Raw genomic sequence first — 18,093 nt, forward strand, 5'->3', positions numbered from 1 at the left:
GAACAGCCTGCTAATAGGGGTTGCGACAATGGTGGCGGATAGTTTCAGAAATAGAGGGTCCAGATTGTCAAGCCCAGCTGATTTGTACGGGTCTAGGTTTTGCAGCTCTTTAAGAACATCTGCTATCTGGATTTGGGTAAAGGAGAACCTGGAGAGGCTTGGGCGAGGAGCTGCGGGGGGGGGGGCGGAGCTGTTGGCCGAGGTTGGAGTAGCCAGGCGGAAGGAATGGCCAGCCGCTGAGAAATGCTTATTGAAGTTTTCGATAATCATGGATTTATCGGTGGTGACAGTGTTACCTAGCCTCAGTGCAGTGGGCAGCTGGGAGGAGGTGCTCTTGTTCTCCATGGACTTCACAGTGTCCCAGAACTTTTTGGAGTTGGAGCTGCAGGATGCAAACTTCTGCCTGAAGAAGCTGGCCTTAGCTTTCCTGACTGACTGCGTGTATTGGTTCCTGACTTCCCTGAACAATTGCATATCACGGGGACTATTCGATGCTATTGCAGTCCGCCACAGGATGTTTTTGTGCTGGTCGAGGGCAGTCAGGTCTGGAGTGAACCAAGGGCTGTATCTGTTCTTAGTTCTGCATTTTTTTAACGGAGCATGCTTATCTAAAATGGTGAGGAAGTTACTTTTAAAGAATGACCAGGCATCCTCAACTGACGGGATGAGGTCAATGTCCTTCCAGGATACCCGGGCCAGGTCGATTAGAAAGTCCTGCTCACAGAATTGTTTTAGGGAGCGTTTGACAGTGATGCGGGGTGGTCGTTTGACTGCGGCTCCGTGGCGGATACAGGCAATGAGGCAGTGATCGCTGAGATCCTGGTTGAAGACAGCGGAGGTGTATTTGGAGGGCCAGTTGGTCAGGATGACGTCTATGAGGGTGCCCTTGTTTACAGAGTTAGGGTTGTACCTGGTGAGTTCCTTGATGATTTGTGTGAGATTGAGGGCATCTAGCTTAGATTGTAGGACTGCCGGGGTGTTAAGCATATCCCAGTTTAGGTCACCTAACAGAACAAACTCTGAAGCTAGATGGGGGGCGATCAATTCACAAATGGTGTCCAGGGCACAGCTGGGAGCTGAGGGGGGTCGGTAGCAGGCGGCAACAGTGAGAGACTTATTTCTGGAGAGAGTAATTATCAAAATTAGTAGTTCGAACTGTTTGGGTATGGACCTGGAAAATATGACATTATTTTGCAGGCTATCTCTGCAGTAGACTGCAACTCCTCCCCCTTTGGCAGTTCTATCTTGACGGAAGATGTTATAGTTGGTTATGGAAATCTCTGAATTTTTGGTGGCCTTCCTGAGCCAGGATTCAGACACGGCAAGGACATCAGGGTTAGCAGAGTGTGCTAAAGCAGTGAGTAAAACAAACTTAGGGAGGAGGCTTCTGATGTTGACATGCATGAAACCACGGCTTTTTCAATCACAGAAGTCAACAAATGAGGGTGCCTGGGGACATGCAGGGCCTGGGTTTACCTCCACATCACCCGTGGAACAGAGAAGGAGTAGTATGAGGGTGCGGCTAAAGACTATCAAAACTGGTCGCCTAGAGCGTTGGGGACAGAGAATAAGAGGAGCAGGTTTCTGGGCATGGTAGAATATATTCAGGGCATAATGCGCAGACAGGGGTATGGTGGGGTGCGGGTACAGCGGAGGTAAGCCCAGGCACTGGGTGATGATGAGAGAGGTTGTATCTCTGGACATGCTGGTTGTAATGGGTGAGGTCACCGCATGTGTGGGGGGTGGGACAAGGGAGGTAACAGGGGTATGAAGAGTGGAACTAGGGGCTCCATTGTGAACTAAAACAATGATAACTAACCTGAACAACAGTATACAAGGCATATTGACATTTGAGAGAGACATACAGCGAGGCATACAGTAATCACAGGTGTTGAATTGGGAAAGCTAGCTAAAACAGTAGGTGAGACAACAGCTAATCAGCTAGCACAACAAACAGCAGGTAAAATGGCGTTGACTAGGCAACGGGGCCGACAGATAAAACAAACAAGCAGAATGGAGTACCGTGATTAATGGACAGTCCAGCGTGCTATGTAGCCAAGAGATCAGTGTCCAGGGGGCAGCGGTGGATGGGCAGGGAAGCTGGACTGGCGAGTGTTATCCAGGTTAAAAAAAACTAACAATGACTAAATAGCTTGTAGCTGGTTAGCTGGTTAGCGTCTGGAGGTTCTTGAGTGTGTTCGAAATAATTACAAATAATAGCGATTCCGTATCACATTGGGTGAGGCAGGTTTCCGGAAGGTATAAACAAATTAAAAATCGAAAAGAGATAGAGAGTAAATATGGGTCTAGTGAGTGTTTGGGACGCGGCGATTCAGACGGTTAGCAGGCCTGTGCTAACAAGCTAACAGTTCGTAGGCCCGGGCTAGACAAGGTAGCAGTTAGTGGACCGGAGCTAGACAAGCTAGCAGTTAGCAGGCCGAATTAGCAAGCAGGGAGATAGTGAGGGCTAGAGAGTTAGCCTTTGGGGGACGTCGCGATGGGGTGAGTCTGTTTATTCCTCTTCATGCGGTGACATCGATAGACCGGTCGTGGGCCCGGGTATTGTAGCCCAGGAGTATGCTACAGGTGCTCTGGCCGGGCTAGCTTCAAGCTGAGTGGGTGGAAACGCTAGCTAGCTAGTTGTGAAGATCCAGCTGAAAAAATGTTCAGTTTGCGGTGGGAGTCGGGGGATGAATCCGGGGATGAAAAATAAATAGGTCCGTTATGCTCTGGTTAGAGTCGCGTTGTTCGAACTGGCGAGAGCTTTCCGTAATGATAGAGTATGTGACGTGGACATACTGCAAAGTAAAAGACTAAAACTGCGCTGTCCAAAGTCAACATGACAAGAATTTAGCAGCTGGATCCATCATGTTGCATATCTTATTTGATGTGCTCTGGCAAAGTTCTGCCCAATCAAAATCAAATCAAATGTATTTATATAGCCCTTCGTACATCATCTGATATCTCAAAGTGCTGTACAGAAACCCAGCCTAAAACCCCAAACAGCAAGCAATGCAGGTGTAGAAGCACGGTGGCTAGGAAAATCTCCCTAGAAAGGCCAAAATCTAGGAAGAAACCTAGAGAAGAATCAGGCTATGTGGGGTGGCCAGTCCTCTTCTGGCTGTGCCGGGTGGAGATTATAACAGAACATGGCCAAGATGTTCAAATGTCCATAAATGACCAGCATGGTCTAATAATAATAAGACAGAACAGTTGAAACTGGAGCAGCAGCACGGCCAGGTGGACTGGGGAAAGCAAGGAGTCATCATGTCAGGTAGTCCTGAGGCATGGTCCTAGGGCTCAGATCCTCCGAGAGAGAGAAAGAAAGAGAGAAAGAGAGAATTAGAGAGAGCACACTTAAATTCACACAGGACACCGAATAGGACAGGAGAAGTACTCCAGATATAACAAACTGACCCTAGCCCCCGACACATAAACTACTGCAGCATAAATACTGGAGGCTGAGACAGGAAGGGTCAGGAGACACTGTGGCCCCATCCGAGGACATCCCCGGACAGTATGCCCCATCTCTCCATGGTACCCTTGTAGAGTGTCAGAGGGCATTCAGTGTTGTTGAAAAACTGTTGAACAAATTCATTGGAGCTGACAAGACATTTTAGATATGCAGTTTGAAGGGAGCTGTTTTCTCCCTCTTCATAGAACCTTTATGTTCAGATCCTCACTGTAATTGATCTTTCTTAGGGGATCATTATATCTAAACCCTTAGGAGAGAGAATAGTCCATTAACACTCCTCAAAGTCTAATCCTCCCAATAGATACACGTTTTTGGGTCTGCAGTCTCTGTCAGAGAGAAGTATAGTCAGCAACCATCCTCTGATGAAATCTTTCCCATAGGACAAAAACTGACCCAGAACCTGTAGGGAACTATGTGAACAACATCCATAAATGATCCACTGTTCAGGTCAAACTGGCTCCAGATCAACGGAGGTTGGCATGTGCACATCATGCATGCTTGTACCACTGCTCACTACAGAGAGAATACACTGTGTGATGATTTGTTGATGCTCTGGAGCTGTGATCCACTGTTTGGATCCATACCCAAGCCTATGACCCCACTGTCTGCCTCCATACTCAAGCCTGTGACCCCACTGTCTGCCTCCATACTCAAGCCTGTGACCCCACTGTCTGCCTCCATACTCAAGCCTGTGACCCCACTGTCTGCCTCCATACTCAAGCCTGTGACCCCACTGTCTGCCTCCATACTCAAACCTGTGACCCCACTGTCTGCCTCCATACTCAAGCCTGTGACCCCACTGTCTGCATCCATACCCAAGCCTGTGACCCCACTGTCTGCATCCATACTCAAGCCTGTGACCCCACTGTCTGCATCCATACTCAAGCCTGTGACCCCACTGTCTGCATCCATACTCAAGCCTGTGACCCCACTGTCTGCAGCCATACTCAAGCCCATGACCCCACTGTCTGCATCCATACTCAAGCATGTGACTCTACTGTCTGCCTCCATACCCAAGCCTGTGACTCCACTGTCTGCCTCCATACTCAGGCCTGTGACCCCACTGTCTGCATCCATACCCAAGCCTGTGACCCCACTGTCTGCCTCCATACTCAAGCCTGTGACCCCACTGTCTGCCTCCATACTCAAGCCTGTGACCTCACTGTCTGCATCCATACTCAAGCCTGTGACCCCACTGTCTGCATCCATACTCAAGCCTGTGACCCCACTGTCTGCCTCCATACCCAAGCCTGTGACCCCACTGTCTGCATCCATACTCAAGCCCATAACCCCACTGTCTGCCTCCATACTCAAGCCTGTGACCCCACTGTCTGCATCCATACTCAAGCCTGTGACCCCACTGTCTGCATCCATACTCAAGCCTGTGACCCCACTGTCTGCATCCATACTCAAGCCCGTGACCCCACTGTCTGCCTCCATACCCAAGCCTGTGACTCCACTGTCTGCATCCATACTCAAGCCCATAACCCCACTGTCTGCCTCCATACTCAAGCCTGTGACCCCACTGTCTGCATCCACACTCAAGCCTGTGACCCCACTGTCTGCATCCATACTCAAGCCTGTGACCCCACTGTCTGCATCCATACTCAAGCCCGTGACCCCACTGTCTGCATCCATACTCAAGCCTGTGACCCCATTGTCTGCATCCATACTCAAGCCCATGACCCCACTATCTGCCTCCATACCCAAGCCAGTGACCCCACTATCTGCCTCCATACCCAAGCCCATGACCCCACTCTCTGCCTCCATACCCAAGCCCATGACCCCACTGTCTGCCTCCATACCCAAGCCCTTGACCTCACTATCTGCCTCCATACCCAAGCCCATGACCCCTCTGTCTGCCTCCATACTCAAGCCCGTGTTCAAAGATGTCGTGAAAGCACTTTGGGCCTCCCATGAGGAAGCTAACCCTACGTGTTCATGATGTACAGACACAATTTTAGAGGCCACTTCTAAAACGCTTCTCATGTTTCCCATCATGTTTCCACTTGTGACTGGTGGAGGGAGAGCTGAAAAACAACAAGGTGACTTACATCGCAAAGAAGAACTGCTACTACAGCAGACTAAACGAATAACATTTTGACCTTTGAAAAAATCTATGTGTACTATATAAATTATAATTTATTACGATCACAATCTGCAACCAGAAATTCTGAATTGTCAGGACCCTTTTCATGCAAATAACAGTGGACATTTTGAAATGTCTCCTGCAATATTCACACAAAGGTAGCCTGTATCTATTCTTATATAAACTCTTAAAAGTGATACCAGTGCCTTGTTCAATCCCACAGACAGATCCATTCTAGTGATTTGTATAAATCTCTATCATTGCGCTGCAGCGCTGCAACACAGTTTTAACGATGATTGCGTTCACATACACTTGTTTTCAGCTTGGCTTTCCAGTCATGGTGTCTCAATACCCACTAGTGGTAATATTTATCATCAGTCTTAATTGATTTGATGTCGCTACACATGCTCAGTGGGCTGGCTATGTTGAGCTGGACTTGGTGTTGTTTCGTAGTTTTTATTATCATGACTGTTGAGAACTGTTCATTAAAGTTTCACATTTCATTTTCATTAGGATGAAACTCATTCTGTAAATGAACGGGATGCTGTGGAAGAGTCAAACCCTGCGAGCGATCACAGGGGATCCACTGAGTCTGTATTAATTATCAGGAATATGAGCTCGATCGAAGATGTTAATTGCACCGATGGTTGGTTATGTAGGGAATTGGCATGCATTTTATGCAGGGATATTAAAAATGAATTTTTAAACAAAGGGATCTTAAAATAATATCTAATCTACAGAGAAAACCCACATCAAAAGCATAACTCAAAGCTTTGAAATGTATCTTTGTGGTCCGAAATGTTAAATACGAGCCCTGCCGAATGTTTCACTCGATTCAAGTTTGTCAAGGGGAAAAACAAAAAATGAGTGTAGTTAATTAACAGTTATTAAAAGCCTTTTCAAATTTAATTTGACTTTCAAATATTAGCATTTATATGTAAACTATGCTGCTGGCATCTGCAAATGAGCTCTGGTATAGCTTTGCTAATTGGTGCTCATTGTGCTCCCGTGTCACCTTTGATAATCCGCACAATGACATAAATAACTCATCAATATTAGATTACATTAGGTTTTCAGTGTGCTAGCCTCACTTGTGTCCTACAGTAGATGTATGATATCTTATATAATATATAGTTTTCTTTATGCTTGTCTTTTTCGACAGTGATAACAAACAGTAATTGTGAACAGTAATAATTGGAGAGAGTGTTTTAACGACTTTCAGAGGGAATTGGGATTATCTCATGATAATGATAATAGAATGCAAATGTTTTACAGTACTGAATAAAACCCATCTCTAATTAGGTATGCTGTGGGGCGGCAGGGTAGCCTAGTGGTTAGAGCGTTGGACTAGTAACCGAAAGGTTGCAAGTTTGAATCCCCGAGCTGACAAGGTACAAATCTGTCGTTCTGCCCCTGAACAGGCAGTTAACCCACTGTCCCTACGCTGTCATTGAAAATAAGAATTTGTTCTTAACTGACTTGCCTAGTAAAATTAAATGAAATGCTAGGGTACTGACTTCTTACGGTATAAGGTACATTCGGAAAGTATTCAGACCCTTTCCTTTTGTCTACATTTTGTTACTTTACAACCTTATTCTAAAATGGATTCAATAAATAAACAAATCCTCATCAATATCAACACAATACCCCATAATGCCAAAGTGAAAACAAGTTTTCAGAATTTATTACAATTTGTGAAAATTAAAAACAGAAATACCTTATTTACATAAGTATTCAGACCCTTTGCTATCAGACTCAAAATTTAGCTCAGGCACATTCTGTTTCCATTGATAATCATAGAGATGTTTCTACAAGTTCATTGGAGACCAATGAATTAAATTGATTAAATTGATTGGACCTGAATTGGAAAGGCACCTACCTGTCTATATACTGTAAGGTCACACAGTTGAAAGTGCATGTCAGAGCAAAAACCAAACCATGAGGTCGAAGGAGTTGTCCGTAGAGCTCAGAGACAGGATTGTTTTGAGGCACAGATCTGGGGAAAGGTACCAACACATTTCTGCAGCATTGAAGGATCCAACATTGAACACAGTGGCCTCCATCATACTTAACCCTTGTGTGGTGTTCAGGTTTGTGGGACACATTTTCAATGTTTACTAAAAGAAAAATGATACAATGAATACTATTTTCAACCTGAGACTCATTGGCCTTGGCTCATTTTCTGTGAAGAACATGTAAAAAAAAAAACATTTTCATTGAGTGCACACTGTGCACCCTCCTACACATTTATATTACATATGTGGTGGTGTTCGGGTCCACTGGATTCTGTCTTCCTCCTCCCTGGGCCTGCTGTTTCAACATAACACCAAGAACCCTGCCTGTCTGCCTGTCTTCCGCTTTTCTCGCACTCTTTACCCTTTGTAGTATGTGAAACAAACTACACAGTGTCTTGCGGGAACCTGTACAATGTTATTATAATACATTATTTCGATACATTACTCCGATACATTGTCAAAATTCAGAGGGAAGGAGTGTTTTTGACGAGAGATGGAAGGAGATTGACCAAACTCATGTACATGCATACTTTGGGGTTCCTATCCTTGCTGGTGTTTTCAGATCCAATGGGGAATCCACAGAATCCTTGTGGGATGCAGAAACTGACTGCATGGACAGGCACGACTCCAACACCATCATCAAGTTTTCCAATGACAACAGTGGTAGGCCTGATCACCAACAATCAGGGAGGAGGTCAGAGAACTGGCAGTGTGGTGCCAGGACAACAACCTCTCCCTCAACGTGATCAAGACAAAGGAGATGATTGTGGACTTCAGGAAAAGGAGGACTGAGCGCATTTGGTGTGATTTGAACTGTCAGAGAACTTTTCCATGCAACAATGTCTCTGGAAAAATTCCACATTATTTCCAGGATAATCGAGACACCAGACCAGCTCGATGGCAGAGAGACAAGCTAGCTACAATCAGGTCAGTGTGGGACAAGTGGGTGGACCGCCTTCCCCTGTTTTACAACCCTGGGCCCAAAGTTACTGTTGATGAGCAGCTTATGCCTTTTATTGGCCGCTGCCCCTTCAGGCAGTACATACCGTCTAAACCTACAAAATATGGAAACATGATCTGGGCTGGCTGCCTGTGATGCTGCTTCATCATACACATGGAACTTGCAAGTGTATACAGGGAAGCCAGATGGGGGAGCCTCTGAAAAGAACCAAGGGATGAAGGTTGTCCTGGACATGACATGGGGACTCCTTGGCCACAGCATCACATGCAATACGTTTTTTACTTCGCACAAGCCGGGACACAAAAAAACAAGCTAGAGCTCCCACCTCAGCTGTTGAATACACGGAACAGGCCTATCAATTCTTCTAAGTTTAGTTCCACGGCCGACACGTCCCTAGAGCCCTACATGCAAAAGAAAGGCAAAAATGTGGTACTCATGAGTACGCTGCATAGGGACGAGAGAATCTGTGTCTAGGAACATCAAAAAACAGAAATCGTAATGGATTACAATGCCACAAAAGGAGGCATGGACCATTAACACAGCTGGTGACTGGCTACAGCTGCAAAAGAAGAACCTTACGCTGGCCACCTGTGATATTCTTTAACATCTTGGACATCTCGGTGTACAACGCGTTTGTCATCTGGATGGCGTTGAACCTAGACTGGAACAGAGGGATGTTCCAGAGGAGACGACTCTTTCTCGAGGAGCTGGGCAGGGCATTGGTAAGACCTTAAATCCACAGGAGGCAACATATCCCAAGGAACCAAGCTTCTGCAGCCATCGTGAGGAGGATTCAGGAGGAGGATGCTGGTGCCCCATCCGCCCGACCCGCAGAACTAACAACTTCAATACTGGAATTAAGTGTGAGTGATATTGTTGCATGTGTGTGTGTCTGACTCTCCTACCTTGGCCTGCTGTAACTATGTATGTGAGTAAGTGAGATATTAGTAAAATTCCTGAACTAAGTGTTTACATCATTCTAGATTTAATTTGGTAGCAACAAGAAGAAGCGCTTTGATGTGTGTGGACCCAAGAAGGACAGGAAGACACAGTACACATGCATCAAGTGCAAGAAATACATAAGCAGCACACACACAGTAAAACTCTGTCCTCATGTGGTGTGTAGACCGGCGTTAATTTGTGTTCAATGGGGCTCATTTATAGTTTCCATAAAATACTGTATGTAAAATTTGTCCTTCCAAATTGTTCAGTTCAAAGCAATAAACATCAATAGTGATGGAAACCTTGTTTCATTTATATTTGTTCAAGATCAACATGATTTATTCCACCCATGTCTTGATTATAGTAGATTTTTGTTTCCAAAAATCACATTTTATTTAAAAAAAAGAATAGTGCTTTTATTGATAAATGTGATCTAGCAGAGATAAATGGCAAATATTAATTTATAAGTCAATATCTAAGTAGTAAGTATGTTTACATACATTTTTATGGCTGTATTGTTTTAAAAACACAATAATGTTGTGGGTCCATCAGACCCGCTAACATTGAGTGAATAACAAAAACATGAACACCACACAAGGGTTAAATGGAAGAAGTTTGGAACCGCCAAGACTCTTCCTAAAGCTGGCCAGACTGAGGAAAAGGGGGAGAAGGGCCTTGGTCAGGTGACCAAGAACTCGATGGTCACTTTGACAGAGCTCCAGTTCCTCTGTGGAGATGGGAGAACCTTCCAGAAGGACAAACATCTCTGCAGCACTCCACCAATCAGGCCTTTATGGTAGAGTGGCCAGATGGAAGCCACTCCTCAGTAAAAGGCACAGGACTGTGACCATGAAAAACAAGATTATTTGATCTGATGAAACCAAGATTGAACTCTTTGGCCTGAATGCCAAGCATCACATCTGGAGGAAACCTGGCACCATCCCTATGGTAAAGCATTGTGGTGACAGCATCATGCTTTGGGGATGTTTTGCAGTGGCAGGGACTGGGAGACTAGTCAGGATCAAGGGAAATGTGAATGGAGAAAAGTACAGAGAGATCCTTGATGAAAACCTGCCCCAGAGCGCTCAGGACATCAGACTGGGACAAAGGTTCACCTTCCAACAGGACAATGACCCTAAGCACACAGCCAAGACAGTGCAGGAGTGGCTTCAGGAAAAGTCTCATAATGTCCTTGAGTGGCCCAGCCAGAGCCCGGACTTGAACCCGATCGAACATCTCTGGAGAGACCTGAAAATAACTGTGCAGCGACGCACCCCATCCAACCTGACAGAGCTTGGGAGGATCTGCAGAGAAGAATGGGAGAAACTCCCCAAATACAGGTGTGCCAAGCTTGTGGAGTCATACACAAGAAGACTCAAGTCTGTAATTGCCGCCAAAGGTGCTTTGTCAAAGTACTGAGTAAAGGGTCGGAATACTTATGTAAATGTGATATTTCATATATTTGAATTTTTATATGCATTTGTTTTGAATGGGGCTGTAATGTAACAAAATGTGGAAAATGTCAAGGGGTCTGAATACTTTCCGAATGCACTGTACTAGGGCCACTTGTGAGGGCACGGCAAAGCCTGTCTTCTTAAGGTATGCTAGGGTACTGTCATTTTACAGTATGCTAGGGTACTTTCATTTTACTGTATGTTAGGGCACAGTCGTTTTACGGTATGCTTGGGTACTGTCATTTTACGGTATGCTAGGGCACTGTCGTTTTAACGTATGCTAGGGCACTGTCGTTTTACGGTATGCTAGGGCACTGTTGTTTTACGGTATGCTAGGGCACTGTTGTTTTACGGTATGCTAGGGCACTGTCGTTTTACGGTATGCTAGGGCACTGTCGTTTTACTGTATGCTAGGGCACTGTCTTTTTATGGTATGCTAGGGCACTGTCGTTTTACGGTATTGTAACGGCATTCGTCTGTAGAAAGAGAGTCGGACCAAAAGCGGCGTGGTGGTTACTCATGTTCTTTAATGAAAATAGAATGATACATGAAATAACTAAATATGCAAAACAACAAACGAAACGTGAAAACCTATACAGCCTATCTTGTGACAACAAACACAGAGACAGGAACAATCACCCACAAAACACAGTGAAACCTAGGCTACCTAAATATGGTTCCCAATCAGAGACAACGAGAATCACCTGACTCTGATTGAGAACCGCCTCAGGCAGCCAAGCCTATGCTAGACACCCCTACTCAGCCGCAATCCCAATGCCTACTAAAAACCAATACGAAAACACAACAAAAATAAACCCATGTCACACCCTGGCCTGACCAAATAAATAACGAAAACACAAAATACTAAGACCAAGGCGTGACAGGTATGCATATAACTGTACTTTTATTTGTTTGCTCAATTGGTAATTTAGAAATCCTCTTCAAACTCTTTTAGATTGACAGTAACTCATTAACATACTTATTTTCTTTATAGGCCAGGTCTACTTGTATCTGTTAAAATATCTAAATTGACCGAATAAATCGAAGTCTACCCCCTCTCCGGTTCTCGCCTTTCCACCTCCCTCTCCCTGCTATCCCACCCTGTCAACAGTGTTGTCGCCTAATACCACTGATCAAACGCACCTGCCAAGCCCTACCAACATTCCCAAGCATGTTAGCTAATTACCCTCAAAGCCTCCCAGACTCTACCCTTAATAGGGATTAACATCCCGACACAGAGGGGCAGGCTAGCACTACAATATAATGCTTTTATTTACTCTTTTGGGGGAAATCTCCTGGGATACAGCAGATCATAAATTATGTAAGAAATTGAAAACTTCCAATTTCCAATTGGCTTGTGTTGCACTGTTCTGTGTATCCTGTGGCTTATTGCACCCCTCTTTGTTCAACGTCTTTGTTATGGTAAATATGGGTGGTAAAAAATGGGTGGTGGGCAGCATTGTCATAATCACTTCTTGCCAATGACTGGAAAAGCTTCTGATTTACATGTAAGTTAATGGTACTTTATTATGTGAAGGCATGAATGCAAGAACAACAAAGCCAAGCACTCATTATCATCCTCCTGTTTCAATGCAATTACACAAAAGAGCCTTTAATCGTGCACTTATGGGAGAACTGAGATATTAAGTGCCTTACAAATTGCCAATTACTTTGATGTTTAAAACAGTGTTTGTGAATGAATTGTATGGGGAAAACAAGGCAGACTGGTGGTATGCTAGCTGGTGTGCTTGGTGCTCTCACTTTCACTATTAATGTGATTTGAAATGTACCTCTATGGCTGTGTTTACACAGCCACCATAAGAACCCAAATTCGATTTTATTTCTATATCCAATATTTTCTGACTGTGCACACTCAGTTTTACATGTGAACCATATCAGATTTGCGCAGTCACACTGATGTAGCCTCTAAAGTAGCACACAGATGCAATGCTCACGTCCTGTCACTGTTCCTTTAAATGTTGGGTTGGTTGTCATGGTAATGGAGGTCATGTGCCTAAAAAAACACTTCAGAGCAAAAAGATCTGATCAGGCGGTCCAGACAGAGGTCGCATATGGAGGATGGGGTTTGTATCAGGAATCAGATCCACATATGGAAGTGGTATACAGTGACGTCAGAAAGGATGAACTCCCCTTGACTTATTCCACATTTTGTTGTGTTACTTCAGCCTGAATCCAAAATGGATTAAATAAAATAAAAACACACAATACTCCATAATGACAAAGTGAACACATATTTGTAGACATCTTTGCAAGTACATAAATATCTAATTTACATCAGTATTCACTCCCCTGAGTCAATACCTGTTAGAATCACCTTTGGCAGCGAATACAGCTGTACATCTTTGTGGGTAAGTCTTTAAGAGCTTTGCACACCTACATTCTACAATATTTGCAGATTATTATTTTTAAATTCTTCTGCTCTGTCATGTTGGTTGTTGATCATTGCTAGATAGCCATTTTCAAGTCTTGCCATAGATTTTGAAGCCGATTTAAGTCAAAACTGTAACTAGGCCTTTCAGGAACATTCAAAGCTAGCTTAATAAGCAATTACAGTGTATATTTGGCCTTGTGGTTTAGGTTATTGTCCTGCTGAAAGGTGAATTTGTCTCCCAGCATCTGTTGGAGAGCAGACAGAACCAGGTTTTCCTCTCGGAGTTTGCCTAGCTTAGCTCTATTCTGTTAATTTTATCCCCCCAAAACTCCCTAGTCCTTGCAAATGACAAGCATACCAATAACAGGATGCAGCCACCATGTGAAGAGTGGTACTCAGTAGGGTTGCACATTTTGGGGAATATTCAGAGGTGGAAACTTACCATGGGAATTAACTGGAATATATGGGAATTAACGGAAATATATGCAAATTAATATTAATAACATGTAAATGTAAATGTGTTTTGCATTGGATATATTTACCATATCATATGGAGCCAGAAACATAAACATTTTACCTTATCATAAGTAGACATTATTGCAAATGATGAAATCCTTCCAATATCAAAAAAAGAAATAGTTACGAAATGAACTTTAATTAAATGAGTTCACTCTTCACATGGGATGATTTCACTGAACAACGAAAGAAAGGGAATATTGAATGATCCCCAATGATCCATCTCATCTCCCAAAAACGTTTTCAACATACATCTGTAAAATGATAGTCTAGAAACTAAAGCTTTGGTTGTCTGCCTCTCAGGCTTCCATGTATTCTCCCTGGACCTTCTCAATGTCCCTCTCTTGAACATCAGACTCTGAGGCCTCATTTTCACTGTCACTTTCCAGCATCAGAGGGGAACCAGTTGCATACACAGCTTGAGCAAGACATTCATCAGCATTTCTCTGACTACATTCCTCCATTGAGTCAAAAAAACTTCTGATTCCAGGAGGACCATGAGCTTTTGCTATCGATAAGGTGTCTGATTCATAATTTTCACCTTGAATAGAAGTAGAGGGACTTTTGTCAGAGGTTGCTTGTTGTGAGCACTGAGGGGGCTTTATGCACTTGGCAGATGATTCTGCATCTTTGTTGCATTCTTCACATATGATTTGGCACAGTATTTGCGAATGTACACAGCTTTTCCTTCTACATTAGCTGCAGTGAAATGTATCCATACATCAGATAATGCCCGTGGGATTTTCCTGTAAAGATTTGAATTTTTTGGGAAAAAACCCCCAAATACAATTTCATGTACAGATAAATAGTTATGCAGTTAGATTAACACAACTCCTGAAAGATTAGTGGAATCTGTGTGGGTAGCTGGACAGGTAGGATGACTGACAGTGAAGGTGAACAGGTGGTCATGTGTCAGGTGACAGAGGAATGTATGAGACTGAGGCAAGAATTCCTTTAACCATAAAGTGGTATATTGACTGAGTAGTCTGTGGTGGATTCATGGACGCACAGAACTTCTGGATCAGATGGAGTTAAGGAAGAGACAGCAGCGAGATCAGGCGATGGCAATTTCCTCCTTTTATGGAGTTGAGATCTGTCGGACATTTCCACCTGACCTAATTAAAGAGCCCCTGGCCCAGCTGAGTAAATGGCAATGAATTAAAGGATTATTCCACCAATTCCATGGGCCTTTTCTACAGCCACCCCGGTAATTTGTTAAATTCCACACTCCTCAAAAAGGGCTCATTGCTCCCCGTCCTCTGTCATCTCAGGGAGAGGAATTAGTCGGGCAACTGGCCGGATATATGTCCGGTTCTTCACTGATCTAACACGACCATCGATCCCAGGCATGGTCTTAGTTATACGGCCCACCGGCCACGAGGCTCGAGGCAGCTGTGGGTCCACCATCATTACTACTTGGTCCATCAGCTGATCCTGGAGGCTGGATTCCATGGCTTGGAAGGCTTCCTCCAACCTGGCTTCTCCTGCCTTGAAGTTCTTACCTCTGGCAGCCAGGATCTCGTAGGGTTTCTCCCGTCGGGAGATAAACCGCCGTAGGGCCATGAGGAAGGTTTCAGTATCCAAAACTCTCCAGTAGGTCCAGGTGGACACATCTGGTTGTTAAACACTTGAATAGAATGCCCCAGCGCTTTTCCACACGACAACCTAACTTGATCATCAAGGGGCCAAAGCAATCTACTCCTGTTGACCAGAAGGGTGGTTTAAGGAGGCGCAAGCGAGCAGGGGGTAAATCTGCCATTTTGGGTACCGTAGCTCCGGCCTGCCATCTCTGTCATTCTACGCAGGCGTATTGGTGCTTACGAATGGCTCCTTGTCCTCCAATTATCCAGTACTTCCGCCTCATCTCCCCATAGACCCTCTCTGGCCCTGGGTGGAGAAGCCTCTTATCATAACTCTTGATGAGGAGCCTGGTAAGAGGGGGTTTGGAGTCAAGGATAATTGGGTGGATAGCATCTGGGTCCAAAACCTCTGCTTGGCGCAGCGTGCCTCCGACTCTGATCACCCCAAGGATTGGATCATATTCTGGGGCAAGAGAGAGAAGACGGCTGTCCTTAGCCACTTCCCTACCGGCTTTCAGAGCTTTTAACTCCTCAGGGAAGCTAACTGCTTGTGCTTGCTGAGGTCTGGTCTGTGGAGGCGATCAGATCCGGCAGTGATTGGGATTGTGTTAGGTCAGGGAGAGCCGTTGTTGGTTCCGTAGAGATGCTGTAGCATTGGGCGGACTTCCTTAACCTGTTACTCCTACCCCCTACTTTTTCGAACATTCTGTTAAAAATCGCGCAACATTTCAGCGCCCTGCTGCTCATGCCAGGAATATAGTATATGCATATGATTAGTATGTGTGGATAGAAAACACTCTGGTAAAACTGGTTAAATCACGGCTGTGACTATAACAGAACGTGCGTTTCATCGAAAAGTGCAGGAAAATCTGATCACTGAAAATGGAAAAATATATCCATGCGCGACTTGAACCCATTGATAAAGGTGAACCACATTTAATGGGGCTGAGGTTGCAATACCTACAGCTTCCACACGTTGTCTAGAGTCTTGTCATTTGCCTACTATTTGTTTCTTGGTCAAACAGACGCAAGGCAGCGCATTTCTTCTGGTCTCCGACCGGATATTTTGGTTGAGATTTACCCGGACATTATTTCCAGACGGACAGCTAAAGAATATACTTCGCCTCGTGATCAAATTGATCGCTTATTAACGTTTACTAATACCTAAAGTTGCATTACAAAAGTATTTTGAAGTGTTTTGTGAAAGTTTATCGTTGACTTTTTTTATTTTAAAAAATGACGTTACGTTATAAGACGCTATTTTTTTTCGTTTATCACACAGTCTTCATAGATCGATATCTAGGCTATATATGGACCGATTTAATCGAAAAAAAGACCCAATAGTGATTATGGGACATCTAGGAGTGCCAACAAAGAAGATGGTCAAAGGTAATGAATGTTTTATATTTTATTTGTGCGGTTTGTGTAGCGACGACTATGCTAATTATTTTGTTTACGTCCCCTGCGGTTCTTTTGGGGTGTTACATGCTATCAGATAATAGCTTCTCATGCTTTCGCCGAAAAGCATTTAAAAAATCTGACTTGTTGCCTGGATTCACAACGAGTGTAGCTTTAATTCAATACCCTGAATGTGTATTTTAATGAACGTTTGAGTTTTAACTAGTACTATTATCATTTAGCGTAGCGCATTTGCATTTCCAGATGTCTAGATGGGACGCCTGCGTGTCAGGTAGGAGCAAGAGGTTAACTCATGAGATTCAGTTGGTTGCGGAGAGGCCGCACGCCTGGGGGCTATCGGCCACTCGTTCTCTGGTTTGGACAAGAATGGTGGTCCCAAGCTCCAGCGATGGGGTTTAGCCAATTCCTTAAGGGTTTTACCGTGAGTAACGTCATCAGCAGGATTGTTTATGCTATCAACATACCTCCAGTCCTGGACTTCTGTTAGTTCTTGGATTTCCGCAATGCGAGTTCTGACAAACACCTTATACCTGCAGGACTCAGATTTGAGCCAGGTCAATACAGTGGTCGAATCACTCCAGTAGATGATCCGTTGGATTGGCAAGGTGAGCTCGGCTCGCAAGGTAGAGGCCAACTGGGCTCTGGAAAGGGCAGCACTGAGTTCCAGCCTAGGCATTGACAACTGCTTCTTGGGTGCGACCCTGGACCTGGCCATGACAAAGGAGACATGGGTGTCGCCTTCCTTATCCTCCACTCTAAGATAGGAAACAGCCCCATAAGCTCGCTCCGAAGCGTCACAGAACACATGCAGTTCCAGGCATGATCCCAGTTGGTCAGCACAGGATGGTACATAACATCTTGGCATTTGGACATCAGAGAGCTCCGTTAACTCCGTTTCCCAACAGATCCATCGTTCCACTAGGTCAGCCGGGTGGATTGGTTCATCCCAGTCCCTCTTGGTCTGCCACAGGTCCTGGACTAAGACTTTGGCCCGTGTTGTGTATGGCAGGATATACCCAAGGGGATCGTATTGACTGGCCAGAGTCCGATAGATGGTGCGCAGAGTGGGGGTTTCGGTACTCGGGGATGAGCGGTGCTTATACCCCAGGTTATCCGGTATGCAGCTCCACCTCAGTCCTAGAGTGGGCTCTTCTGGGTTAGCACCAGACTGCGTTAGCCATAGTTCACTGCTACTGGACCTAGCTTGTGGCGGGAGGTGCTGGATAACCTCCGCTCTGTTACTAGCCCAC

This window comes from Oncorhynchus gorbuscha, linkage group LG04 (genome assembly GCF_021184085.1).
Source record: "Oncorhynchus gorbuscha isolate QuinsamMale2020 ecotype Even-year linkage group LG04, OgorEven_v1.0, whole genome shotgun sequence".
Lineage (NCBI taxonomy): Eukaryota > Metazoa > Chordata > Actinopteri > Salmoniformes > Salmonidae > Oncorhynchus > Oncorhynchus gorbuscha.